Source organism: Felis catus, chromosome C1 (assembly GCF_018350175.1).
Source record: "Felis catus isolate Fca126 chromosome C1, F.catus_Fca126_mat1.0, whole genome shotgun sequence".
NCBI lineage: Eukaryota > Metazoa > Chordata > Mammalia > Carnivora > Felidae > Felis > Felis catus.
In genome coordinates, this window is record NC_058375.1 from 6,615,060 (window position 1) to 6,641,981 (window position 26,922).

Here is a 26,922-nt window from a genome sequence, read left to right on the forward strand (position 1 = left end):
TGTCTGTGAGGGTGTTTCTGGGCAAGGTTAGCACGTGAGTCAGTCGGTGGACAGTAAAGCAAGGAACCCTCCCGGGTGTGAACAGGCCCCAGCCAATCCCCTGGAAGCCTGAATAAGAAAGAATTCGCGCTCTGTCTGACCGTCCCTCCGGCCGGAACGTTGGTCTTCTGCCTTTGGACTTGACTCAGGGCAGAACCATCGGCCCTCCAGTCTCCCGCTCCCCAGATGCAAACCTGGGACTTCTCAGCCCCCATAACCCTCGGAGGCCGATCCCTTAGTGTAAATACACCTGTTAGTTCTGTTTCCCTGGAGGAGTCGGGCTCCTTACACTCGGGGTGAGCCCCCCCAGCCCCCCACCATTGCGAAACACAGCTTCTTCTGACTGGGAGCAGCCGAGCTGGGAGGGGAGAAATTTCACTTCAGTGACTCTCTCTGTTGCACAGAGACCCTGTAGACTCGAAGTGATCAGCGAACTGTTTGCTCTCCAGCAGTTGCCGGAGGGTCACCGGGCTCCCAGACATTTCACCGGGGGCGGGGGGGGTGTTGAAGAGAAATCAGCCCCCCCAGGGAGTGTTGAAACAGGCCCTGGAGAGTGAGGAAGAGGCTTTCAACGCCAGGGTACCCGGAAGCCCTCTCTGTGCCACAGCTTGGTTTTACAAACGTGGCGTGTGATGTCAGCAGCTGGTGTCTCACAAAACTTTTTTTAATGTTTATTTTTTGAGAGAGAGACAGAGAGACAGAGAGACAGGGTGCAAGCAGGGGAGGGACAGAGAGAGAGGGAGACACAGAATCCGAAAGCAGGCTCCAGGCTCTGAGCTGTCAGCACAGAGCCCGACGCGGGGCTCGAACCCACAGATCGTGAGATCATGACCTGAGCCGAGGTCAGACGTTCAACCGACTGAGCCACCCAGGCGCCCCTGCGGCTGGTGTTTTTACATAGAGGCTGTTTCCCAGGTCCCTTCTCCCCAACACTAGCCTCCCTTTTTCCACCTCGGAAATGTGTGCAGATTCTAGACCACGCCACCATGTGGACTTCCTTCGGTTTATTGAATTTAAGGAGTAGCTTCGAGGAGCACAGCATCACACGATTCCGTATAAATGTGCACGAAAGGCAATGCTCTCAAAGCCCTATCACCTCCCATCCTGCAAGAGCCCCGCCGGAGTGGGGAGAGCTGGCTCAAATTGAGTTTCAAGCCGCATCTCAGCCGCCGAGACGGGAGCGGGGTCCTTGCATCACACGCTGTGTCGAAACCCAGGAGAGCAGGGGCAGCTGACTGTCTCTGCCGAATTCCCGGGACTACCGTGGGGGGTTCCCAGCCCACGCGGGAAGCGTTGTCGGCCTGTGGCTGGGGGCGCAAGAGGGGGAGATGGGGCAATTCTGCTCCTTCACTCGGGCTGCCCTCACCTCGCTTGGTGTTCAACTCTTTCCAAGTTCTCCTGGCCCCTGTGCCAGGGCAGGCTAGACGCGGCCAGGATATTTATAGTGCTGGTACAGGCCTGGGCAGCTCAGTGGGAGCAGATGTTCTCTGATAGGGGGAAAGGGAGCTATTTATACTGGGAGTTGAATGAAAATTCACCGGAGAGGAGGCTGCAGCCATAGTTGATATTCCTGTCTTCCCAACCCTGGGGAAAGTTCTGTAGATCCTTAGGTAAAAGGATTTCTCACCCTCGCTGCCCAGACAGCTCAACTCGGTAGAGGCTCGTTGAGTGCCAGGTGCTGGGTGGGCACTGAGACGAACAAGACACAGGTCTTCTCCCTGGTACAGTTCAGGAGGAGAGAGACGGTGGAAGCAACTCACGATGATCCGGTCCATCCCTGCCAGCCGGGAGCACCACCGGAGCCCGGAGGCCAGCATGATGGTGGCTGCTGGGTTGGGCGGAGCGAGGGGGGCGGGGTGGGGAGAATAGGCGTAGTCAGGGACAGCCACGAGGCCAGTGCCCCCTAGCCTGGCTCAGAAGGATCGGCAGGAAAGGTGCAGGGGAGAAGGTGTGGAGGCTGTGGGAATGGAATTCGGGGTGTGGAGGCTTTGCAGCCGGCCTGATGCATTCCAGGAACATCCAGGAATCAGACGTGATCTCAGGGTGGTGGGACTTCCTGAGGGATTTCAGAGGACGGGCCGAACAGGTGAGCTGGGTCTGGGCTGTGAAGGGTCATCACCCAGCGTCTGGAGTTGTTCAGACGTCACCTTCAGGCAGGAGGAGCCGGCAAAGCTTTTAGGGAAGGAGGCTGTCATCACCTGGGGAGCGACAGAAACCACGGATCTGTGCGCAGGTTCCTCCTGCGTCCTCAGCGTCCTGCGGCAGCACCCCCAGCACGCAGTCGGTGTTCCATAAATGTCTGTTGAGGGAGCAGATTCGCGCGGTGGCATCCCTGTCTCCAGGCGGCGTGCGGGGCATCCCTGAGATGAGCCCAGGCAGATTTGTTACAAGCGGGTGGCAGCTGTAGGCACCGTCCCCAAGTTCCTTCCCGCCGCCCAGCCCCGGGTCTGTCCCCGGCTCTGACTCTGCCCGCTGCGATCCCCCCGGATGAGCCCAAGTAACAGTAATAACGCTATCAGCGGAAGACTTCTCTGCCTATTCTCGCTGAAAGCTTGGGGAGACGGAGCAAGTTTACAAATGCGAGGAAAATGGCTTATTAGCCTCTTCCTTGTTCCGAAACCCCCTGACGCCGTCTCTGCCAACCTAGTTCTGGCCTCCAGCCCTGCTTCCCCTGCCTCCGGCCTCTTCACACCCCCTTCCTCCTTCTCCCCAGATGCCCATTCTTGTATTATGCAGAGCAGCTCAAGGCTTGGGGGGGCTTTTGTTTCCTGGTCCCCATTTCTCTTAACTCTGAAGGCCTCACCTTTCACCCCTTAGCGGGGTGTTTTCCTAAACAAAGACTTTTTGCTCCCTGACGAGGATGTGCGCTCCAGGAGGTGAGAAGCTCATCTTCCCGAAACCACAGCATGGCGGGGCCCTGCGTGGCATCATTTCTATCCGTCACCGCTATCCTTGGGACAGATGTTGGAGACCAAGATTCTTTGCTGGAACAAACTTTTCCGGGCTCTTGAAACGTCTCCCACCCCAAGCGGTGCCCTTCCTCGTTCCCACATGACTCCTGCTGAGTCAGATCGCCAAGAACCCCCACCCTCGATGCCTGATGGGGCTCCTCACCCCCACTGCCCCCCAGGTGACGTCTGACCACCCTGGCCTGCCTTCAGCAAGAACCCCATTGGGTGGGTTTAGCGAGGACCCCCTTCACCCCTGATGTTTCCTCTTAGTGATTTACATCCTCTGTCCCCACCCTCCTCCTTGGCTCTAATCTCCTACTTGCCCCCGCTGTATTCAGAATGGAGTCCAATCTCCATCACAGGGGTCCTCGCGCCTATTGCCATGCCCCCCACCCCTGGATTAAAGTCTGTCTTACCGTCTCGAACAAGTGTCTTTGAATAATTTGCTCTTTAACAGGAGAAGACTTCACGCAGAGCAAGGCAATTTGGTATTTAGTCTCTGGCTCCAGGGCCGGCCCCACTATACATATGCAGAAAGACGGAGACGGAACAGGTCTATGTGGGCTGGGAGCAGACAGGACAGGAAAAAAGGTCTTCCAGATGACCTTAGATGGGAAAAGTTAAGCCTCTTGGGTTGGAGCCGGACGTGACGGAGAGGCTTACTGGCTAAGCCCGGGAGGTGATCAGGGATCGGGAAACACAATGACACAATGAGAAAGGTGCAAAGAGGGAGGAGAAAATGTGGGCTTTGTACGTTTTGAGGGGGAAGCCAAGAGGGCCCCCAACCCAGGTCGGGATTGTTTTCTGGGCCGGGAACGCAAAGAGCCCGGCAGTGCCCAGGCCAGGGCAGTGGAGGAGGCTTCGGGCTGGCAGGCATGGGCTGTCCCCAGCAGAGTTCATTTCCACCAGCAGCCATCTCAGTCCGCTGGCTCGCGTGAGTGTCGAATTTTCCGCGGACCTTGACTTTCTACAGAGATTGGGAACTTGCTGAGAAGCCCTGTCCTGACCCCCAGGTGTTTGATACAAACTCTCGATTTCTTCTTGGAAAGCGGCAAGGATTTTCCATGTAATCCAGACTCCCTCCCCGCCTCACTTGAGTATTTCTGTCCCATATCTGTTCGGCGCGGTCAGGGGTTAGTGGGAGGAGCCGGGAAATGAGCCGGTTGGATGCCGCTGGGCCCAGCCACTCCCAGGAGCACCCCCACCCGCCACCACTCAAAGGGCGCCGACGCCAGTTGGCGGCACCGAGGGAGGTGCGTTAAGACGAGGGTGCAGAGACATCCAGAAGGCCACCATGCAAGTGTGGAAAAGCAACATCAATCCCACCAGAGGCCGACCCAGGTCCCAAGGAGGAGGAGGGCAGGTGGGTGAGAGAGGTCCCAGGTCCATGAGCAAGCAGTGAAATGAGGAAAAAAAAAAAAAAAAAAAAAAAAAAAAACCAAGGCTTGGGTCATGAGTTCACAGTTCATGGGTTCGAGGCCCCAGTCAACCTCTGCGCTGACAGCACGTGCCTGGGATTCTGTCTCCCTCTCTCTCCTCCCCTCTCCCACTCGCTCGCTCTCTCTCTCAAAATAAGTAAAAATAAACTTTAAAGAAATATATAAAAACTAAAATATCTAGTTGGTGGAGCCTCCGGGGGCGTCCACCCCGAGGTCCCAGGCTCCCGGGAGAATGTGGGTGCGGGGCTAGGCGGGAAAACCATGTGGAGTCTGGTGAGGCCAGGAACCTGTCACTGGTGCAAACATCCATGGTGGAAGAGAAGGGGCAAGACGGGCCGCCTCGGGGAATCTCGGAAACAATACGCACCCGCGGCTACGACCATTGCCTGCTCTCAGGCCCGGCTCCCGGGGTGGGTGTGAACTCCTCTCCAAGGGGGTGGCTTCACCTCTCACCCTCTCGGGACCCCTGACTGGGCCCCCCCCCCCAATCTCCTGAGCAGCTTCCCCTCCTGCAGTCCCGTGGACAATGAGAACTGTGACAATGGAGAACATGTCCCCTCAGACCGACGTCTCCAGGTCCGCGCGGTAGAGAGGCGGGGCCCAACCTCCCGTGTGGCCGAGACCTTCCAGCGTGGTCGCCTTGTGACCACCAAGAGCCGCTGAGGAAGAAGTCTCGATGTGGTTTCTTGGCATACTGGCTGCACCCAGGACTAACGAGGGTGTGTTTAGACTCTTCTGAGAGAGAGCCTCCTTTTTTGCCAAGTCCACTGTCTCGGGCCCTCTTCTCCACTAAAGATTCCAGAAGGGTTTGATGCCATACTTGGAGAAGGGGGAAAGTACTTTGGAGTCGTCGAATGGAACAGAAACCCGAATGGAAACCAAGAAGGAAAGGGGGTTTGCGGTCCGCTGTTGTTATCTTATCAAAGAGCCCTTGTCAGGTAGGTCAGCTGTGTTTTCTCTCAGAAAATCGTCAGCCTATTCACTAGGAAACTTTGAGGCCCATAAGCAGTTTACAAAGTGGAGTGACCGAGAGTCTGGAAGGTGCGCCACCCCCTTTCCCAGGCCTTTGAAATCTGGAAGCAAGACAGGGATAGAGATAGAGGAGGAGTGTGGCGCCCCCTGGCGAGAGAGGATCATAGCACCCAGCACCGGCCTCCACCTACAGAGGACTCAGGCTCTAACATCCTCCACCTGTGCGCAAACCCCAAGATCAAGACCTTTGCACAAAGCCCTTCGGAGTCTGCACCTTCGGGAAACTCGAAGCTGACGTGGCTCAATCTTGGAAGACCTCACTTAGATCGTGGCCAAATGGGGAGGGATGAGTTTATCCCAATGGGAGATGCACAGACCAGTGAAGGGCTGAGATCATGGATAGCCAGACAGTCGAGGGGGCTCAGGTCTTGTGGTCTCAGATGCTCTCCACAGGACCCATGACTCTATCCTAGCCAGCCACCCCTGCTGCAGCCCAGAGTTTTCCTTCAGGCTGAGGACTGGGCAGACATCAGGTCTGCCTGATGAACCTTCAAGCTGAACCAAGCATCTCGCTCCATCTGGGATAAAAGTACTTGTCAGATATGATTATAGAAAGTCCCAGGGAAGATTCAAAGCAAATGCCACGTGCCTGTAAAGGGACATGGTCTCGGAATAACCTAACACCAGGACTCACCTCCTGGGTCCGGTGGAAAAGTCTATGAAAGGCCAGAAACGGATTCTGTTCTTTCCAGACCCGGACTTGGAGTCGAGGGGAAGTTATAGGGAGTGAGATCTGGATGGGCCCCTACTGCTGCAAGAAACTCTCCAGGCTCAGATATTCATGCCTGACGTTTCCAGGTCCCAAACTGAGATTCCATCCAGGAATGACTTGATTCTCATAAAGAACACCTGAAAATGAACTACTGGGACCTCATCAAGATAAAAAGCTTCTGAACAGTGAAGGAAACAATCAACAAAACTAAAAGGCAACCGACGGAATGGGAGAAGATACTTGCAAATGACATATCGGATAAAGGGTTAGTGTCCAAAATCTATAAAGAACTCATCAAACTCAACACCCGAAAACCAGATCATCCAGTGAAGAAATGGGCAACAGATGTGAATAGACACTTCTCCAAAGAAGACATCCAGATGGCTAACCGACACATGAAAAAATGCTCAACTTCACTCATCATCAGGGAAAGACAAATCGAAACCACAATGAGATACCACCTCACCCCTGTCAGAAGGGCTAACGTTAACAACTCAGGCAACAACAGATGTTGGCGAGGATGCAGAGAAAGAGGATCTCTTTTGCACTGCTGGTGGAAATGCAAACTGGTGCGGCCACTCTGGAAAACAGTATGGAGGTTCCTCAAAAAATTAAAAATAGAACTACCCTACGACCCAGCAATTGCACTGTTAGGTGTATATCCAAGGGATACACGTATGCTGTTTCGAAGGGGCACATGCACCCCAACATTTACAGTGGCATTATTGACAATAGCCAAGGTATGGAGCCCAAATGTCCATCGATGGATGAATGGATAAAGAAGATGTGGTATATATATATATATATATATATATATATATATATATACAATGGGGTACTACTCAGCAATCAAAAAGAATGAAATCTTGCCATTTGCAACAAGGTGGATGGAACTGGAGGGGATTATGCTAAGCGAAATCAGTCAGAGAAAGACAAATATCATATGACTTCACTCATATGTGGAATTTAAGACACAAAACAGACGAACATGAGGGAAGGAAAGCAAAAATCATATAAAAACAGGGAGGAGGACAAAACATAAGAGACTCTTAAATACAGAGAACAAATTGAGGGTTGTCAGAGGGCTGTGGGGGTGGGGGGTGCTAAATGGGCAAGGGGCATTAAAGAAGGCACTGAGTGTTATACGTAGGCGATGAATCACTCGAATCTACTCCTGAAATCATTATTGCACTATATGCCAACTAACTTGGATGTAAATTAAACATAAATAAATCGGGGCACCTGGGTGGCTCAGCCGGTTAAGCGTCCGACTTCGGCTCAGGTCACGATCTGGAGGTTCACGGGATCGAGCCCCGCGTCGGGCTGGGTGCTGACAGCACGGAGCCTGGAGCCTGTTTCAGATTCTGTGTCCCTCTCTCTCTGCCCCTGCCCCGCTCGCCCTCTGTCAAAAATAAATAAACATTAAAAATAATAATAAACATAAATAAATAAATAAATAAATAAATAAATAAGCAACCATTTGTCTCTGTGTAACACTGACAGGGAGCACCGTGGGCGTGAGTGAACCCAGAGTAATGGGCATCCAGGAAGAAGTCCTCCCTCTGCCGTAAGTGTTATTGAGGCAGGGGGTTCCTTCCAAGCATTCTGGAATTCCCTGGACGGCCCAGCCACAGACTCGGTAGGAATTAGGCAAGAGGGCCTTCCATGCACCCTCACACCTGGACGAGGTGTAATTTTTTCACGGAGAGCTAATTCACGTGCCATTGTAGGCGAGCTATACGGTGAGGATATTTTTAGAATATTCGCAGAGTTGTCCATCCATCACCACAGTCCATTTCAGAACACTTTCATCCCCCCCCCAAAAAAAACACCCAAGCTCTAGTCAACATCCCATTGCCTCCAAATGGGATCTCACATAAATGGACACACAAATTGTGTCTGGCTTCCTTCACTGAGCATAACGTCTCCAAGGTTCACCCATGCATAGCACACATCGGTTCCAGATTTCTTGTCGCGTCCGAATAACGTCTCGCTGCACGGATATACCACATTTTATTTCTCCATTCACCAATTTATGGCCAGTTGGGTTTCCACTTTGGGGCGATGATGAATAATGCTGCTGTGAACACTCATGAACACGATTTTGTTTATACATGTTTTCATTTCGCTTGGGTAGATACCAAGAGGTGGAAATGCCAGATTATGTGGAAACTCCACATCCAACCTTTCCAGGAAACGCCAGACCATTTTCCACCCCTCTTCACTTTTCAGGAGTCCCAAGAATTGGTCAGTCATGTTTTACAAAACAACAGTATCACTGGATCTTTCCAGAGAGAGTCTTTCAAAAGTCCTGGGGCTAAATTTCAATGTTAGCTGAGAAAAGTTGGCCAGCCAACTGCCTTGGTTAGATGAAATTAATACCAGGAATTTTAAAAGCCCGTTTTGTTTTAACATCTGATGAGAAGCCTTCCAGTGCAAATTAGCACTTCGAGTTGCGCCCTTTAGAAAGAAGAGAGCAGGGAAGACGAAGACCCCTTGATCAGCGTTGCACGATCTTTAGGGATCGTGCATCCTTTCACGAACACTGATCAAGAACCAGTTGCAGGGAGCCTGGGGGGCTCAGGCGGTAAAACGTCCAACTCTCGGTTTCTGCTCAGATCGTGATCTCACCGTTCGTGGGATCGAGCCCCGAATCGGGCTCTGCGAGGACAGTGTGGAGTCTCTCTCTCTGTCCTCTCTCTCTGTCCCTCCCCCACTCGCTTTCCCTTGCTCTCTCTCTCGCACGCGCGCGCGCTCTTGAAATAAATAAACCAACTTTAAAAAGAAAAAAGAAAAAAAAGAACCAATTGCAAGTCAGGCTAGTCCTGGGTACTCGGGATCCACAGATGAACAAGACAGACACTGGCTCTGCCCTTATGGGCTAAGTTCTGGCATGAGAGAGAGTCCCATGAAACTGACATTACTACTCTGCAGGTACCAGAGGACCTGCGAGAAAATAACAAAGGCGTTAAGGGCGGGGCTGCTTGGGACAGGACGGTCAGGAAACTCCTCTCTGACTTCATTTACCTATCAAGCTACCACAACTCAGCCATCTAAAACAGCACCCGTTTATTACAGATCAGAAGTCTGGGCGGGCTCAAGGGGGCTCCGCGCTCAGGGTCTTACGTGGCCAAAACCAAGGCGTCGGCAGGGCTGTGCTCTCATCTGGAAGCTCTCAGAAAGAATCCACTTCCAGGCTGGAGTCCACTGTTCAGAGTCAGGTTTCTTGCCCACATAGGCCCGTCTTGGTCGCTTCCAGCTGCTACCACAGAACAACTAAGGGCTTAAAGAGTTCTCTCCCGCCGTTCTGGAAGCTGGGAAGTCCAAGATCGAGGTGCCAGCAGGTTCAGTGTCTGGTGAGAGCCCGCTCCCTGGTTCACTGCCAGCCTCGCCGTGTGTCCTCACATGGCAGGAGGGAGCAGGATTGCTCTCTGGGGTCTCTTATGAAGGCACGAATCCCACTCGTGAGGGGCCCACCCTTCTGACCCAATCACCCCCCCTCTAAGGCCCCACCTCCTAATCACAGCGGGATGAGGTTTTGTCAACATATGGACACTGCGTGTAGAGCAAGGACCAAGGTCCCTGTCTCCTCGCTGGCTGTCAGCTGAGGGTCGCCCTCAGCAACTGGGGGACACCCACGTTCCTGTCCATGCAGCCGAGGCCCATCCGGTCCTGCCCGTGCTTGCTTCTCGGGACTTCTCCTCCCGCCAGCAGCCACGGAAGTGCTCTGCCTTTGAGGGCGCGTGTCTTCCCATCTTAAGGTGAGCTGTGTCCCACAGTTGAATATGACCCCTGGAGTCACAGGTTCCGGGGCTGAGGGAGGGGTGTTCGAGACTGCGGCCAACCACAAAGAGGACACTGAGATCTCAAACGTGAGGAAGGGGCGGGAGGGTCCCAGACGGAGGAGACGGCGTCCTCCCTGGGTCTGCAAGGTCAGCTGGGCTGCAAGAAAGCAGGTGGTGCGGAGTATGGCCCGAGGGGAGGAAGTAAGTGGGTGGGGGGCACCCTCTCAACCATCAGGTCCTCGTAAACAGAGGCGAACGGGATGTTGCCGGACGTGGCACCGGGCCCAAGACACTTGGAGGCGGCCTTTTAGAATTAAACCCTTGCTGTTACTTTTAATACCTCCGGGTGTGACGTACAATTCACATTCAAAAATCAGCACGTATCTAAAGTGTGCAATTCGGTAACTTTGGACACCCGTGAAAACATGTCCACAACCAAGATAATGAACAGATACATCCGTCCCAAAAGGTTCCTCAGGCCGCTTTGTCACCTCGTCCCCTCACCCCTGCAGCTCCCCCAGCCCCCAGCAGCCACTGCTCTGCTCCCTGTCCCTCCAGATTAGCTTGCATTTTCTAGACTTTGATACAAATGCAACCACGCAGTTCTGTTATGAGATGAATTGTGTCCCCCGCCCCAAAATTCCTATTCGGAAGCCCTGACCCCCCCCCCCCCGCCGCAGCACCCCAGAACGGGACTATATTTGGAGATGTGACCTTTGAAGAGGTGACTGAGTTAACATGAGGTCATTAGGTTGGGCCCTAAAAGAGGTGACTGAGTTAACATGAGGTCATTAGGTTGGGCCCTCATCCAACAGGACCGGTGTCCTTACAAGAAGAGGAGGTTACGGGGCGCCTGGGCGGCTCATTCGGTGAAGCGTCAGACTTCGGCTCAGGTCATGATCTCATGGGTCGTGAGTTCAAGCCCCACACCGGGCTCTGTGCTGACAGCCCGGAGCCCAGATCCCGCTTCCGATTCTGTGTGTGTGTATCTCTCCCTCTGCCCCTCCCCTGCTCACACTCTGTCTCTGTCTCTCTCTGAAGTAAATAAACATTAAAAAAAAAAAATTTAGAAGAGGAAATTAGGACACACACAGAGGGAGGACCATGTGAAGACACCAGAAGACCCATCCACAAGCCAAGGATGGAAACCTCCCAAGAGACAAGATCTGCCAATGACTCGAGCTCAGCTTCCCAGCCTCCAGAACTGGGAGAGAATAAATTTCTTCGGTTGAAGCCACCAGGTGTGGGGTCCTTGGTTATGGCATGCCCAGCGGACCAGTACGTCCTTTTTTATGTCTAGCTTCTTTCGTCCAACATATTTCTTTTGAAATTCATCTATGCTTTTGCATATGCTTGTTTATTTTTAGTGTTGAATAATATCCCATTATATGGCTATACCACAACGTATTTAGCCATTCATCTGCTAGGCGCATTCAGGGTACTTTCAGTTTTCTGCTCTTGATATAAATAATGCTGCCACAGACATTGGTTTACAAATGTTTGTGTGACATACGTTTCCTTTTCTTCTGGGTAAATATTCAGGCATAGAATGGCTGGGCCATATAGCAGTTGTATGTGGAACTTTTTAAAAAAATATTTATTTAGAAACAGAGAGAGAGAGAGAGCAAGCACGGAGGGGCAGAGAGAGGAGAGAGAATCCCAAGCAGGCTCCGTGCCGTCAGCACAGAGCCCAACGCGGGGCTCGAACCCACGAACCGCGAGATCATGACCAAAGCCAAAAATCAAGAATCAGACACCTAACCGACTGAGCCACCCAGGCGCTCCCTGTGTGGAATTTTTTTTTAAAGTGCCAAACTGTTGGGGCGCCTGGGTGGTTCAGTCGGTTAAGCGTCTGACTCTTGGTTTCGGCTCCGGGCATGATCTCATGGTTTCGTGAGTTCAAGCCCCGAGTTGGCTGTCTCCGTCTCTCTCAAAATAAATAAATAAACTAAAAAAAAAAAAAAAAAAGTACCAAACTGTTTTCCCAAAGTGGTTGTACTATTTTAACATTCCGGCCAGCAGTGTTTGAGTTCCACATCTTTACCAGCACCTGGCATGGTCGGTCTATTTAATTTTAGCCACTCAAACAGATGTATAGTAATATCACATTGTGGTTTTAATTTGCATTCCCCCAGTGACTAGTGAGTTTAGCATTGGCTCATGTGTTTATTGGCCATCCAATAAGGAAAAACATGTTTATTAAACAAAATAGGCATTTTTTGGCGCAAATATTTTACCCATTTTTAAGTGGGTTGCTGTCCTAATAACTTTTCAGAGTTCTTTATATACAGTATTTGAATACGAGTCCTTTATCAGATGCATGATTTGTAAATGTTTTCTACTGGCCTGTGGCTTTTCTTCTTCAGTCTTGTAAAAGTATCTTTCAAAATAACAGAAGTTGGTTGTTTTTGTTTTTGTTTTTCAATTTGGATTAAGTCCGATTTATCAACTTGTTTTTTTATGGATATGCTTTTGGTGCCATATCTCAGAAATCCTTGCCTAACCCAAGGCGACAAGATTTTCTTCTGTCTTGTCATCTAGGAGTTGTTTTAAGTTTTACATTTAAATCTGTTTTGGATTCATATGTTTATATGACACAAGGTATGGATTGATGTTTTTTTTTTTGTTTTTTTGCATAGGGATATTCAGTTATTTCGGAACATTTATTGAAATGAGTACCTCTTTTCCGGGGCACCTGGGCGGTTCAGTCGGTTGAGCGTCCGACTTGATTTCGGCTCAGGTCCTGATCCCAGGGTCGTGAGCGCGAGCCCCGAGTCAGGCTCATGATGGCAGCACGGAGTCTGCTTGGGATTCTTCCTCTCCTCTCTCTCTCTCAAAATAAATAAATAAACTTTAAAAAAAATGAATACCCCTTTTCCACGGAATCGCCTTTGAACTTGCATTGAAAATCCGTTGTCCGTATTTGTGTGGGTCTATTTCTGGGCTCTCCGTTCTGTGCCATCAATCTATTTGTTTGTCGTTACAATTACGTTCCACATTACCTGGATTACTGTTGCTTTATAAGCCTTGAAACCAGATGCTATGAGACCTCCTCTTTCGCTCTTCCTTTGTGAAGTTGTTTGGGCGATTCTTCGTCCACCCCATTTCCATTTGAATTTTGGGATCGGTTTGTCAAGTTTCTGCCCAAAAAGCCTGCTGAGAGTTTGACTGGGATTGCGCAGAACCTACAGATCAGCGTGAGGAGAATCAACACTTGAACAATATATTCTTTAACTGGGATATAATTCACATGCCGCAGCCTTCACCATTTTATTATTTTTAATTTTTATTTCAGAGAGAGAGCGCGCGCGCGTGCAAGTCGGGGGAGGGATCAGAGGGAGAAAGGGAGAATCCCGGGCAGGCTCCCAGCTCGGCGTGGAACCCAAGGTGGGGCTCGATCCCACAATCCCGGGATCATGACCTGAGCCAAAACCAAGGGTCAGACGTGCTTTCAACCAACTGAGGCGCCCAGGCACCCCATACATTCACCATTTTCACGTGCACTGTTCAGTGGTTTCTAGTATATTCACAAGGTCGTGTAACCATCGCCACCATCAAATTCCAGCACATTTTCGTCAACCCAGAAAGAAACTCCATCCCCATGAGCAGTTATTTCAACCCCCATATCCCTCAGCCACTGGCAGCCACTCATGTATTTTCTGTCTCAATGAAGTTGCCTGTTCTGGACAGTTCATGTAAATGGAATCCGACAACACGTGACCTTTTGTGTCTGGCTTCTTCTGTTCCCAGCCGTGTTTTCAAGGTTCACCCAGGTTGTGGCACGTCTTAACAACACCGAGCCCACAGCCCCTACCTAAATGGAGAGAAATGCCAGGCTGGGACACCGCGGAAGGCATTTTCTAGGATTAAATCCCTGAAATCAGCTTTTGAGACATATATATGTGTTTATTCTTTCTCAAAGTAAACCACGTGACTCATTTCCAGTTAACTGAGGGGATGGCTGGCCGGAGTTTATAAAATCACTGAACTTTCGAACTGACACAGGAAACAGAAAATGCGTAGTCAAGAGGTTGCAAACCAGTTGCCCAGAAGCCAACTTGGCGATCGGACGTGTTTGTGTGGCCGATACAGGATGTCATTAATATGTGAGCCAACATTTCCGAATTTGGGAGCGCTCGCAAAAAAAAAATTCTTTAAAAACGCAGACGTCTGGTAGACCAGGGCCCGCATTTCGCTGGGGTGGGGGCGTGGCTGGGCGAGGGGCGGAGCTTCCCCCTGCCCTCCCCCCAGGTCTCCTAGGAACCCCCCCCCACCACCACCCCCCCCCCACAGGTCACCCTCCACCTGCCCTGACTGTAGACCTGTGAATTCGCATCTCCTCACACGGGTCTGACCTCTTTTACAGGCAAGCGCTGGCAGGTGACCTGACTTCCCAGAGGGGACAAACCTCGAGTCGGGGGGGGAACCGTACGTGCTGATCGAAGTTCTGTGCTTTTTCCTACCCCGTGGACATCCCCTCCCACCAGGGTGACCAGCTCATTCCGGTCTGCTTGGGAATTCTCTGGTTGTAGAACATAAAGTTCTTTAGCCCAGAAACCCTCTCAGTTCCAGGCAAACCGGGATCTTTGGCCACCCTCCCTCTTGCTTCCCGCCCTTTTCCCCCACCGAAAAATAAAATAAGTTGAAAAATGCTTAAAGCACTGGGCCAGACACCGTCATCGTCAGCAGCCCTGCCCCTGCTCTTTCTCCAAGCGGTGCGCAGTCCCTGGGGCAGTGGCTGGGTGGGACCCGTCGTCCTGGGCCTCCTGGGGCCCTCGTGGAGGAGCCTGGCGCGCGGAGGGCCTCGGTCCCCGCGGACGCAGCGCGCTGACCCCTTTCTACCAGATGGCAGCGAGCACCTCTGTTTGTGATTAGGGTGCTGGCTGCACTCGGAACCCAGCAAGCCCATGATGAAAGCTTCGAGAAGAACATTGTTAGAGACTTTTCATAGTTTCCCAAGTAAATATTACACTCACTGCTGCTTGAATTACTAATGCCTTGGAAGCCGAGGCCGAAATCTGTTCCCAAACAGGCTCCTCTTTTTTTCTCTGTCACCTAGGCACTCGGCATTGTTGTCGAATTGTTTTTCCTGGGCTCGCTCACGGCTCAGAACATTCCCTCAGAGTGACCTCCTGGCACCTCGCGAGCCCGGATCATCTCCCAGCGCCTCTGCACCAGCTCCTTATCCCGCAGGAGGCAGGTGATCCCCAAGTCCTACGATGTGGCCGCAGGAAGGGGAGCAGTGGAGCGCCGGCCACAGATCCTCTGCAGCGACACCGGGCTCTGAACGGGCAGCCGCCGGCAGAAGGACAGAGCCCCGCCCACGCGTCCCCTGCAGGCCCCCTCCGGGGGCCCTCAACCTCTTCCTCGGCCTCCTGGAGACCAAAGGGCCCTCGGGTCTTCGCCGTCTTTATTGCTGCTTATAAAAAGCTAGTAAGCAGCTGGTTTGGTTTAGAGAAGAATGCGGCCAGGGTTATTAAACAGAACCAAAGCTGAATAATGAGGAGAGGAAAGGGAAAGCAAGCCGGCTTGTACACGCAGGGACGGTGACAGCTCGTAAATCCCAGCGCCGCCTGTTTCTGCCTGGGTCTCTGGCCGGGGCGACGCCGTCCTCACCGAGCCCGAAAGAAGCCCCGGTTAGACCAATCTCATGGAGAAAACGCACTCCGCCCTCCTCCCCATCCCCCTTCCCGTGTGTTGTCCCACACGCACTCGTGACATTGGGGTCAGAGGAGTCAGAGTCCTTGGGGGAGGCTGGTCACACAGTAGATGGCCGTGGGAGAGATGGCCAGACGGTGAGGAGGAGGGGGCTGAGCGACCTCAGACAGCTCCCTGCAGTGAGAGGCGCTGAGATCACCGATATCCTGCGCGGGCAGAGGGCGCACTGGGGACAGGGGGCTTGGTGGTCACCTCGGCTGGAACAAAGCTGCCAGCCCCCTGGGGTCCTAGAGCCTTCCAGAGAGGAAAAGCCCGGGACGTGTGGGCTCAGGACTGGACTGTGGGGGTAAATGATCCCTCCTCCCGCTCTAGGGGTGCCTGTGTCACACTGGGGGGCCAGGATTCAGTACAGCACGTGGGTGGGCGCAAAGGGAGGAGAGAGGATCGGAGTGTGGCACCGTCTTCTTGTCAACCGTATAATCCTCCAACCCAGCTCTGGAGGGACCTTGTCCCACATCTGAGAGAGAGAAGCCACAGAAGGCAGAAAGAAGTGAAGCGTAACTCCTTAGAATCTGCTAAAAACTGAAGAGAGCGTGGCCTGTGTGCTTAGGGTCTTATACAAGGATCCCAAAACGGGTGGGCAGAGGCTCACATCTCTTTCACTTCCGCTAAAGCAACATATAAAGAAATAGGAAGAAGATGGGGCCGCCGAGGAGACGAGGAGGGGTCACAGACAGATACAAACCACGGAGACCCGACAAGGTCAGCTGAGGGCAGGGCAGGGGTGTTCAGGGTGGTGCCGTTACAAAGGTGACCCACTGGCCTGTGTTGGTCAGCTAACGGCTTGTCACAAGGACATCAAAACAGGGGTAGCGATCAAGAATAAATACCAAGAAGGGCGCCTGGGTGGCTGAGTCGGTTAAGTGTCTGACTTCAGCTCAGGTCATGATCTCATGGATCGTGGGTTCGAGCCCCGTGTCAGGCTCTGTGCAGACAGCTGGGAGCCTGGAGCCTGCTTGGGATTCTCTCTCTCTCTCTGTCTCTCTCTCTGCCCCTCCCCTGCTTGCTCCTTCTCTCTCAAAATAAATAAATAAACTTAAAAAAAAAAAGTAAACGCTGAGAATCCCCAAATGCCCTTTTCCCCTTTTTAGGTTGGTCCCACTCTATCTTGTGAGACCAATTTTGTGGCCGTTGACTCCAGTAACAAAAAAGAAATGGGGGGCCTGAATGGCCTTTATTTCTTCCCTTTCATTTTCCTGAGCATGCCACGGTTATCATAGTTCACAAAGGCAGCCGTCTGCGACGCACGGGACATTTCTTAAGCTGGGTCTTCTCTGCAGATAGTTTGAGGCTCCCTGTGGCCCCTGCGCTGTGAAGCACCAAGGACTACCCCTCCCCCACTCCCCAGTCCTGGAACCAAAAAACACTGAAATCCAAGGCAGCCCTGGGGGGGGGGGGAGCCGCACGGGGCCACTGATCAGGCGGCCAGGAGCCCAGGAGCACCCACACCACAGGGACACACGGGGGCCGCAGCTGGTACATCTGTGCCCTGTGCCGCCCAGGCATAAACCCAGGGGCTATTAGAGCCAGCCCGGCAGAGGAGAGCCTCCCCGGCGACAGTGAGGGTGCAGGCAGCCCCAGCACCCCGCCAGAAAAACTGAGGATGTGGTGGGGGGGGGTGGGGCCAGGTTCCGGAGACCCCAGCCATCGGGCTCATTGTGACTCTACTCTTCCCCTCCCGTCTCTTTCCCGGGACACCAGATAGAAACGCCAGTTACACGGGGCACAAAAGGATAGTGTGCCTTTCTTTTTAAGTCAAGATCACTGCCTGCCCCCTCCCCTTCTATATATGCTTTCCAGTTCCTGTCTTGACACCTACTGGCTTGTGGGACAGGGAAGGTGCCTTCTCTGTTTTCGCTCCTCCCCAGAGCTGCTGGCGAGAAGGGCCACTCAGGTCTCTCGAGAACCGAAAATGCCATTGGCTCCAGTCCAGGAGAGAACATAGGGTACGATCCATGTATACAAAGTCCACAACCAGGCAAAACTAAGCGGGGCCGTGAGTGGCGAGCACAATGGTTACCCCCTGGGGGTCCAGTAACGAGGATCGGGGACCAGGGGACCTGGGGAGAGGCTGCCGCCCGTGTGCCGTCGCTTAGTCTGGGTCCTGGTGAAAGATGCATCCGGCCGGTGACAAGAAAATTGAACCCTTATGGTTTGTCCATGTTCTTCGCCACACGAAATGCCAACACGAAGTTTGAAAAACCTATCGGCTCCAACCGTACAACAAAAGTAAAATAAAATCCTGGGAGACCGAGGTCTTGCTTGACTTGGTTCTGCTTGGGTGCAAAGCGCGGAGTCGTAGGACCACGGAAGAGAAGAGCTGCCCCGCAAGAGAAGCTGAGACCTGCTTTTTGGGTCACTGTTTTCCCAGGTGGTTGGGAGGTGGGGGGGCACGGTTGACTCATTTTCCTTGCTCCTCCCTCCTGCTCCGTCCCCACCGCGTGGGGCTGGATGGGGGCCAAGGGCTGGAGAATTTGGGCTGTTGCTTTGGTAATGCTTAAATATTGGCTTCGAGTTATAATGGTAACATAAATAAGCAGGAGCCTTGGGGAGCTCAAAGCGGCCCAGCCTGTTGTCCCAGATCCCTGGTCAAAGCCCATGCACCGCGGTGGCTCAGCTCACCGAAGTCTCTAGGTCTCTCCAGCTAGGACAGAAGATAGGTTAGGGGCTGCACGTGCCCCAGATGCTCAGGGACCCATTCTCCACGCTAGATGTCCTGTCTCAATAGACTCTCCTAAGATTCTTGCTCACGGTGGTCTGGCGATATAGTGACCAGGAACCCGAATCGGGGGCCTGGGGAAAACTTTCTCCGTGTCTGAAGGCGGGGGCGCGCACGGGGGCGGCTCGTAGAGCTAAGATCACTGCTATCAGCAGCCCTGCTTGCTTTTCGGAAGGCCAGGGCAAAGGAAATCAAGGCGTTTCTAGAGGGTACGTCCAGGGACCGGGAGCCGGGGAAGGGAGATGCACGGCGGCGGCCGAGCAGATGAGGCCGCTGGTCCAGGAGGCAGAACAGAGTCTTGCCCAAGATAAATTCTGAATTCCAATCCTCGCTCTTTGCAAAAAAAAAGGCCTCAGATTTGGAGGCGTACAGCAAGCCCTTGACTCCTCTGGGCCTCGGTGTCCCCGTCTGTAAGCCATCGAGAGAGTGGGACTCCGGCCCTGGGAACGAGTCCCTTCGAAGCTCCTCCCAGCAGGCCCTCCCCACGCAGATGTTCAGCGCGCTCGCCCGGCCCGTTCCAAAAGCATCCAGATAATAAACCTCCACCGAAGTCTTGGCTCCGAAGGTCAGCTCGTCCTGCTGTGTGTGTGAGGGAGGAGAGAGCACACAGACTTGGGCAGGGGTGGGGTGGGGACAGCTCCCTCTGGGCAAACGCTGAGCCCTGGGCGGTGCTGGGAGGAGCCCGGAGTGTGTGACCACCGGCATGAGGTCATCGCTGCCCTCCCCCTGGGGCGTGATGTGTCAGCAGGCTGAGAGGGGCCTGGAAGCCGTGATTCATGGCGGTGAACATTCCTCCCGCAGACCTCAACCCTCAGCCCACGGCTGCCCTTCCCAGCTGCCCCCTTGTTTTCTCTCCCTCCGGCTCGGTCCTCCTAAGGCTCCAGCCGCAGGCAGCCAGGAGGGCGTGGGGTGACACAGGGCACCACGGGGGCCGGGTGTCCCCGCGGACGCTGGCGATGCTCCTTTTGACCCGCTGGGCCCCTGCAGGGCCACAGGCAGCACAGTGATGCTAGCAGTCGTTCACGGGACACCTCCTATGTGCTGTGTGTCCAATGCTTGCGGTGACAGCTGTCCCTTGAGGGGGCGTTTTTGTCTCCCGGGACGGCCCATGGCAAAGTGCCACAACCCGGGTGAGGAAAACAACATACATCAGTTCTCCGGGTCCAGGAGGCCACAAGTCAGAAGTCAAGGTGCCGGCAGGCCCACACGGTCCCTCCAAAGGCTCCGGGGGAGAATTCTTCCTGGCCGCCTCCAGCTCCTGGAAGCTCCAGGTACCCCGTGGCTTTTGGCCACATGACTCCACTCTCCGCTTTGCTTTCGGGTGGCCTTCTCCCCTCTGTTCTCGTCTCTCTGTGTGGCCTCTCGTCTTCTTACAAGGACACCAGCAGGCAGATTCAGGGTCCACCCTCAGGCCAGGGTGATGTCAGCAGGAGATCCTTAACCGATTACATCTGCAAAGGCCCGACTTCCCAGTAAGGTCCCAGGGGTGGAGGCGGAGTTGCGGATCCTCTTTTTTACCGATGAGGAAACGGAACGGGCAAAGTGGTTGTTCTTCAGTCCGTCCCATTCCACGTGGTGCCACGACCCACCCCGCCGCGTCCGCCGACACCCGGACACATCCAAGCAGGAGGGGAGCCACGTGGGAAATCTCAGCTCCCGGGAGCAAAGCACGGTCCCACACGCCAAGCATTCTCCAGCTTCAGTTGCGGGCGAATCCCCGAAAGGAGCTTGTAAAATCCTTCGCGGGTTCTGACCCAGTTGGCTGGCGGGGAGGGGAGAGCCACACCGTAAACAAGGCCCCAAACCGCGTGTGACTCGGCACAGGCAGGTACCGACGGGTCCGACACCGCGTCCTGAGAATCCCGGACGCATCCATTGAGACCAGACCCCGGACTGGAGATCAGCCCGTGTCCGGCTCAAGGTAGGAGCAGAGAGCACGGCTCGGCCGGGGAGACTCGTCCCCCGTCCACGCCAGGCGAGCCCCGCTGGGGCCCCGCGGGGACCAGGAGCCCTGGGCCCGCGGCAGGCAGCTTGTGCTGAGCAACCCAAGGTCAGCTTTGGATTCAAACTCCCGTTCCTGAAGGAGCCAAGGCAGGCTCGTTCTGGGAGAGCCCCAAGGCAGCGCTGGGCTCTGCCCAAACCCCAGCATGGGGGATGCGGAAAGGCCCAGAGAGGGAGCCAAAACCCTCTTTCCCCTTTACCATTCCAGCGCAAAGAGCTTTTCCCCAGGCCCAGCCCGTTCCCGTGCTGGCGTCACCTGCGCCTCCTCGGTGCCAAGCGACCGTGGAGACCCAGCGCTCGCTCTCCCTGCCAGCGGGGGTCCCGGCCACGCGCCCCAGGCAGCGCAGCTCCGTCCCACGGCCCAGAGCCCCGAGCAAAACAGGTACAGCTGGTGAACAAGACGTCCTTGGCATCTCACCCGGGCCTCCTTTTCCAGGTCCCACGAAAATACATGAGCTCAGCTTCTGGACCAGTGGCCCAGGTTTCCGCGGGGCCCCTGCCGCGGGCAGTGGCCCTGCGGGCGACCGTGCCTAGAATTACCTCTGACTTACAATCCGCTTGCAGGCCCCAAACTCTCTGAGGTTTAAGAAGGGAGAAAGCAGGGGCACCTGGGTGGCTGAGTCGGTCAAATGTATGACTTTGGCTCACATCGTGATCTCGCAGTTCCTGAGTTCGAGCCCCCTCATCGGGCTCTGTGCTAACAGCTCAGAGCCTGGAGCCTGCTTGGGATTCTGTGTCTCCCTCGCTCTCTGCCCCTCCCCTGCTAGTGCGCGCTCTCTCTCTCTCAAAAATAAACATTAAACAAAATTTTTTAAGGGAGCAAGCAGGAGTAAAGGGAAGAAAAGGAGTCTCACCAGCGAGCAGGCCCTGTGGAATGAGGGTGCATCCTAGGATCCCTGCGGACGGACAGCTGCTGTGTTTTTGTTTCGTATTAAGGTGAGATTCACATAACATAAAATGAACCACTGTAAAGGGAAGAATTCAGTGGCATTTCGCAGAGTGTTTATTCACCCTGTGGCGCAACGAACACCTCTACTTACTTCCCACTCGTCCCCCCAAAAGGAAACTCCTTACCATTAAACGTTCCGCCCCACCTCCCTCCTTCCCGGCCCCTGGCATCCACCAATCTTCATTCCGTCTCTACGGACTCACCTCTTCCGGACACTTCCTGTAAGTGGAACCATACAGTATGTGACTGGACGTCTGTTATTTTCACCGGCCGGCCCCTCAATTCCCTGTTCCTGATCGGAGCGCGGGTACTTCACCTTGGGGATGGCATCCCACCCCACGCCCCTCAATCCGCGTGGCTGCCCCCACCCACCGCCCGCAGGTGGCAAGTGACCCAAGCTTCGCAAATCGGGCACCATGATTGGCTCAGGGATGGGCTCGTGACTCACTTCCAGCCAATGAGAGCAGCCGCAGGACTTACCCTGGAGCAGGCGTCCGGGCCGGGGGACAGGAATGGCCGGGGCCCTCTGTTGCTGCTGTGCGGGGAGCGCCCACCTGAGAATGGAGCCCACACGGAGGGAGGTGGAGACAAAGGCGGAGTTCTTGCCGACCTGGGCTGAGCACCTGGATTCAGCTCTTCCTGAAGGCAGAGCTGTCCCCAGACGCCGCAGTTTTGAAAGCTGATAACTACCTTTTGTGCTCAAGGTAGTTGAAACTCGGTTTCCGTGACATGGAACCCACACAGTCCCCGTGGCAGACGTGACTCTGTTTCACTCTCCTGTCTTTGCACCTCCCCATCCCTCATGGACTAAACACAACTCCTTAGCAAGGAGCCTGAGGCCCTCCTTTATCCTTTGTACGGCCCAGCTCTCATTTAATATGCCAGCCACACAACTCACACACACACACACACACACACACACACGTGCACACGCATGATACTTTCTCCAGCCTTTGGGCACACACCTTCCTGCCTTCTTTGCCCAGAATGCTCTCATCACCCCCAGCCTGACCTCCCCCCCCCCCCCAATGCTTACTCATCCTTTATCACACGGTTCAGGCATCACCTCCTCCAGAAAGCCTCCCCTGACTAATTGCCCCACCTCTCCTCCAGCTGGAAGCCACATCCGGGGCTCCCCGCAGCCCTGTGTATGGCTCAGTCCCAGCACCGGCCTGTGCGGTGTTTTCAATGACCTGTCCATGCCTCCTCTCCGCCCAACACGGTCAAACGGGGGTCCTTTCAAGCCACATCTGTGCCCGGCTCACTGCTGACCAGCTCAATGCTTGGGCCACAGCAAGGCCTCAATGCATGCCTGCTGAATAAATGAATGAACCAAATGTCTTGGGACGCACTGTCGGAGGAGGCCATCCGTCCGTCGTCCCCCCTTCCTCACCGGCTGGTTTGGATTTGCAGAGAAGCCGAGGCAGTGGGGTCAGGCCTCTGCCTGCCTCTTGCCAACTGGCCCCATGAGCTTTGATTCAGCGTCTGGGCCTCCGTGAGCAGAGAGGAGCTCAGAAGGTGACGTTGGCAGAGATAGGACCAGAAGCCTCCTCGGCTCATTCTTCTTTATTTCTGAGGCTCCCGGAAGGGACCGTCCCCCCTGGATGCCATGGAAGGTGTGAACAGCGGCGTGGGCCCGAGCTGGATGCCTCAGGGCTGCCTGGGAAGCGGCTAGCCAGGGAGCGCAGGAGCCAGAGGGTGAAGATTCATCGATGCCTCGACCCGAGTTGCAGGCGAGATGAGTTATGACTCCGGGGACAATCCCCTTCCTCTGCCAGTCCTTCCATTTCCTGGCGAGGGAGCAGAAGTTGTCTCTCCGGACACGTCCTGCCTCCATGCCTCCGGCACCTGCACTCCCCGTCCTGCCACGTGCGGCCGCTGGCACCACTCAGAGACCCCGCAAGTGCCCAGCCAGACTCCCCCCCCCTCCCCCCGCAGAAGAGTGCCAGGCCCACCTCTGGAAGTTTTTTGGTGGCAGGGTTACCGTGGAAGATTGCTTCTCAGGGATTCCTTTCTTCGGGAATAGTCTATGACTTTGGGGGAAAGGGTGGCGTTTCATTTGTTCGTTTATCCGCCAGCATTCATCCAGAGCCTTCCACGAGCCAGGCTCTGTGCTAGGTGATGTGTAGGGCACAAACACGGAGGCCGTTTCCACCCCGGAGCCACAACACTAAGTTGAAAACGGGCGCCTGGGTGGCTCAGTCAGTGAGGCATCCGACGCTCAGTTTGGGCTCAGGTCACCATCTCACGGTTTCCTGAGTTGGAGTCCCGCGTCGGGCCCCGTGCTGACAGTGCAGAATCTGCTTGGGATTCTCGCTCTCTCTCCCTCTCCCTCTCTATTCCTTCCCCACTCTCTCTGTCTCTCTCAACATAAGTAAATAAACTTAAAAACAAAAAGAATAGGGGCGCCTGGGTGGCTCAGTTGGTTAAGCGTCCGACTTCGGCTCAGGTCATGATCTCGCGGTCCGTGAGTTCGAGCCCCGCGTCGGGCTCTGTGCTGACCGCTCAGAGCCTGGAGCCTGTTTCAGATTCTGTGTCTCCCTCTCTCTCTGCCCCTCCCCCGTTCATGCTCTGTCTCTGTCTCAAAAATAAACAAACATAAAAAAAATTAAAAAAAAAACAAAAAGAATAAAAGAAAGAAAGAAAAGGAAAGAAAGAAAAAGAAAGGAGAAAGAGAAAGAAAGGAGAAAGAAAAAAAGAAAGAAAGAAAGAAAGAAAGAAAGAAAGAAAAGAGAGAAAGAAAGAAGAAAGAGAAAAGAAAGAAAGAAAGAAAGAAAGAAAGAAAGAAAGAAAGAAGAGAGAAGAGAGAAAGAAAGAAAGAAAGAAAGAAAGAAAGAAAGAAAGAAAGAAGGAAAGAAAGAAAGAAGAAAGAAAGAAAGAAAGAGAGAGAAAAGAAAACAAGATTTTATACCTGCCCTTAAGTGAACAGTTTGCTCCTAAAGGGAAAAACAAAACAACGAAACCTGATTCCAGGTAAAGGGAGATTTCGCTCCACCGGTGAAAGAGAATGTGCTCCCGAGAAGGGCACGCTGAAGGTGTGGTTCCTTCCCGGCCTGGAGCCCCGGTGACGTCATAAACACCAGACCAGAGAGAATGTTCCAAGTGGCCCCCCATGGCCTGCATCGCCTCTCCCAGAGGTTTTGTGAGGGAGCCTCACAGGGCAGGGCCTGGTCTCGGAGGTCACTGGCTCCCTCGTGACAGCTGACTCTGCTCCAGGGAAGAGGAACTGGAGAAATTCTAGAAGCGGGAGAGGATCACCTTCCCAAGGGCCCCTGCCCTCAGAGGCCACCTCTGGAGCCGGACAGCCCAGCAGGCTGGAATCCTGATTTCTGTCTTGTTCTCCGCTATGTCTCTCTGAAACACCAGATCACAAAGCCCCACAATTTCCCCGTAAAGTTTTAGGCCACGCGGCATCTGTGGCCACCGCGCCACTCTGCCACGGCACAGCCACGGCAGCCTTGTTCACTGTGGAAGGAATGGCCACGGCCGTGTCTGAACAACAGGCTTTCTTTACGGACGCTGAACTTTGAATTTCCTGTCATTTTCAGATGTCACAAAACATACCTAAGCTGTAGGTGTTGCAAACAGACGGCGGTCGGGATCTGGCCTCACAGGCTGCGATCGGCTGACCTGGGGACCACAACCCCTGGGATCAGACGCAAACACGGGGCTCCTGACACCGCCGATCAGGGTCCCCTGGCCCCCTCATGGACCCCATCTAACGTCTGTACTTCGCCGTTCGCGCTGCTCTTGTGGCTTCTTCTGGAACATTCTTCCTCCCTTTCCAAAACTTGATTGTTCTTTTGTTTTGTAGTTTTTATTGTTTAAGTTTATTTATTTTGAAAGAGAAAGCATGAGTCGGGGGGGGGGGGGCAGAGACAGAGGGAGAGAGAGAATCCCAAGCTGGCTCTATGCTGTCAGCACAGAACCCAGCGCGGGTCTCGAACTCCCGAACCACGAGATCACGACCTGAGCCAAAGGCAAGAGGCAGACCCTTAACCGACCGAGCCACCTGGGTGCCCCTCCAACACTTGTTAAGTCTCACTTCAGGGGTTCCACTTCTGGGGAACCTCTCCTGATACCAAGTCAGGTTAGGGTACTCTTCTCTTTGCGGATCAGGCCTCAAAACTAGGCCCTTAGTGAGCTTGTTCCTCGGTCTCCGTCATCAGCCTATAAGGTCCCCAGCACCGGGTCTGGGCCTTTCGTCCCCTGTCCCGGCACCTCTGCGGCACATGGAACAGAATATGTGCTCAGTAAATGCTTGTTGGACTGATTTATCCCCCCCATCCCCCGACCTCCCTCCCCCTCCTCTCCCCTCCCCCTCCTCCCCCCTCCTCTGTCCCCCTTCCCCCTCCTCCTCCCCCTCCCTCCTTCCCCTCCTTCTTCCCCTTCCCCCTCCTCCCCCTTCCCTTCTTCCCCTCCTCCTCCCCTCCTTCTCCTCCCCTCCCACTTCTCCCCCCTCCTCTCCCTCCCCTCCTCCTTCCCTTTCCCCCTCCTCCTCCTCTCCCAGCCTCTAAGGTTGGTGGCCCTGAGGCTCAGGCTCAGAAAGTCTCCTTTTCTCCACTCGCCCTCTCATCTCATGTGACCTCACCCTACAATAGGGCCACCTACGCGGTGACAAGTCCCAAACGTGTATCACTCCCGACTTTTCCCATGGACCCCAGACCCAGACATCCTGCTCCCCACTCATGTCTGCGCGGCTGTGGGGTGGCCGTCCTGAGTATTCCACGCCGCACACCTGTCCCTCTCAGGCTTCCCCATCTCGGTCAACGGCAGCACCAATTCTCCGGGTGCTGAGGCCGAAACCACCCCCCGCCCCCCGAGTCCTCTCTTCCCCTCACAGCCCCGGTCGGACCATCAGAAACCCCAGCCGGCTCTATCTCAAATACAGGCAGCACCTTCATGCCCCCACCGGTCCCAGCCACCAGCCTGCCGCCTGGATAAGTGCAGGGGCCTCTAATGGCCCCCTACCTCCGGGGCCCTGCTTGTCCCCCACCTCTCTTCACACGGTGGCCAGGGGGGCCCTGTTGCCACAGATGCTCAAACCCTCTGGTGGTTCCCATCTCATGGGGCTGCTCCGAGTGTGTGCCAGGCACTATTGCTGCTCATTACCCCTCACCACAGTCCTCAGGTGGGACCCGAGAAACAAAGGCACAGAGAGGTTAGGAAGATTTCCCGGGGTCACACAGCAGTGATAAAGCTCCATTCCTTAAGATGGCCTTCCTGATCACACCCCTCCCTCCCTGGTGTCCGCTCCTCCCTTAGCCCCAGCCACACTAGTCCCCTCCTTGTTCCTTTCTTTCTTTTAAATTTTATTTAGTTTTGGATACGCAACGCAGGCATCGGCCCAGGATTTAAGATGTACACAAGGGAAATACGGTAAGCCTCTCTCCAACCCCTGTCCTCAGCCACTCACTCCTCCCCGAGGCAGACTTCTAGAGCTCACTTTCAAATAGGCAGGGGGCCCGGGTGGCCTAGTCAGTCCAGCATCCGACTCTTGGTTTCTGCTCAGGTCAGGATGTCACATGAGATTGAGCCCCACGTCGGGCTCTGTGCTCACAGCACGGAGCCTGCTTA

At 54.3% G+C, this 26,922-nt stretch overlaps 2 long non-coding RNA genes across 3 annotated transcripts; both read right to left on the minus strand.

Annotated features, from left to right (window-relative positions):
- Positions 1 to 871: 871 nt before the first annotated feature.
- Positions 872 to 7,477, minus strand: LOC123379458. 2 transcript variants are annotated; one of them, XR_006583885.1, is made up of 4 exons: positions 7,416 to 7,477; positions 3,407 to 3,510; positions 2,843 to 2,990; positions 872 to 2,399 (listed from the first exon to the last, which is right to left on the minus strand). It is a non-coding gene; the product is annotated as an uncharacterized LOC123379458 (long non-coding RNA). The 2 variants fall into 2 exon arrangements; XR_006583884.1 differs by having other exon boundaries at positions 3,407 to 3,595; positions 7,416 to 7,476.
- A 39-nt stretch (positions 7,478 to 7,516) lies between these two features.
- Positions 7,517 to 23,647, minus strand: LOC111561677. Its single transcript, XR_002744309.2, has 4 exons — positions 23,301 to 23,647; positions 21,549 to 23,135; positions 21,251 to 21,361; positions 7,517 to 7,575 (listed from the first exon to the last, which is right to left on the minus strand). It is a non-coding gene; the product is annotated as an uncharacterized LOC111561677 (long non-coding RNA).
- Between the last annotated feature and the right edge of the window lie 3,275 nt (positions 23,648 to 26,922).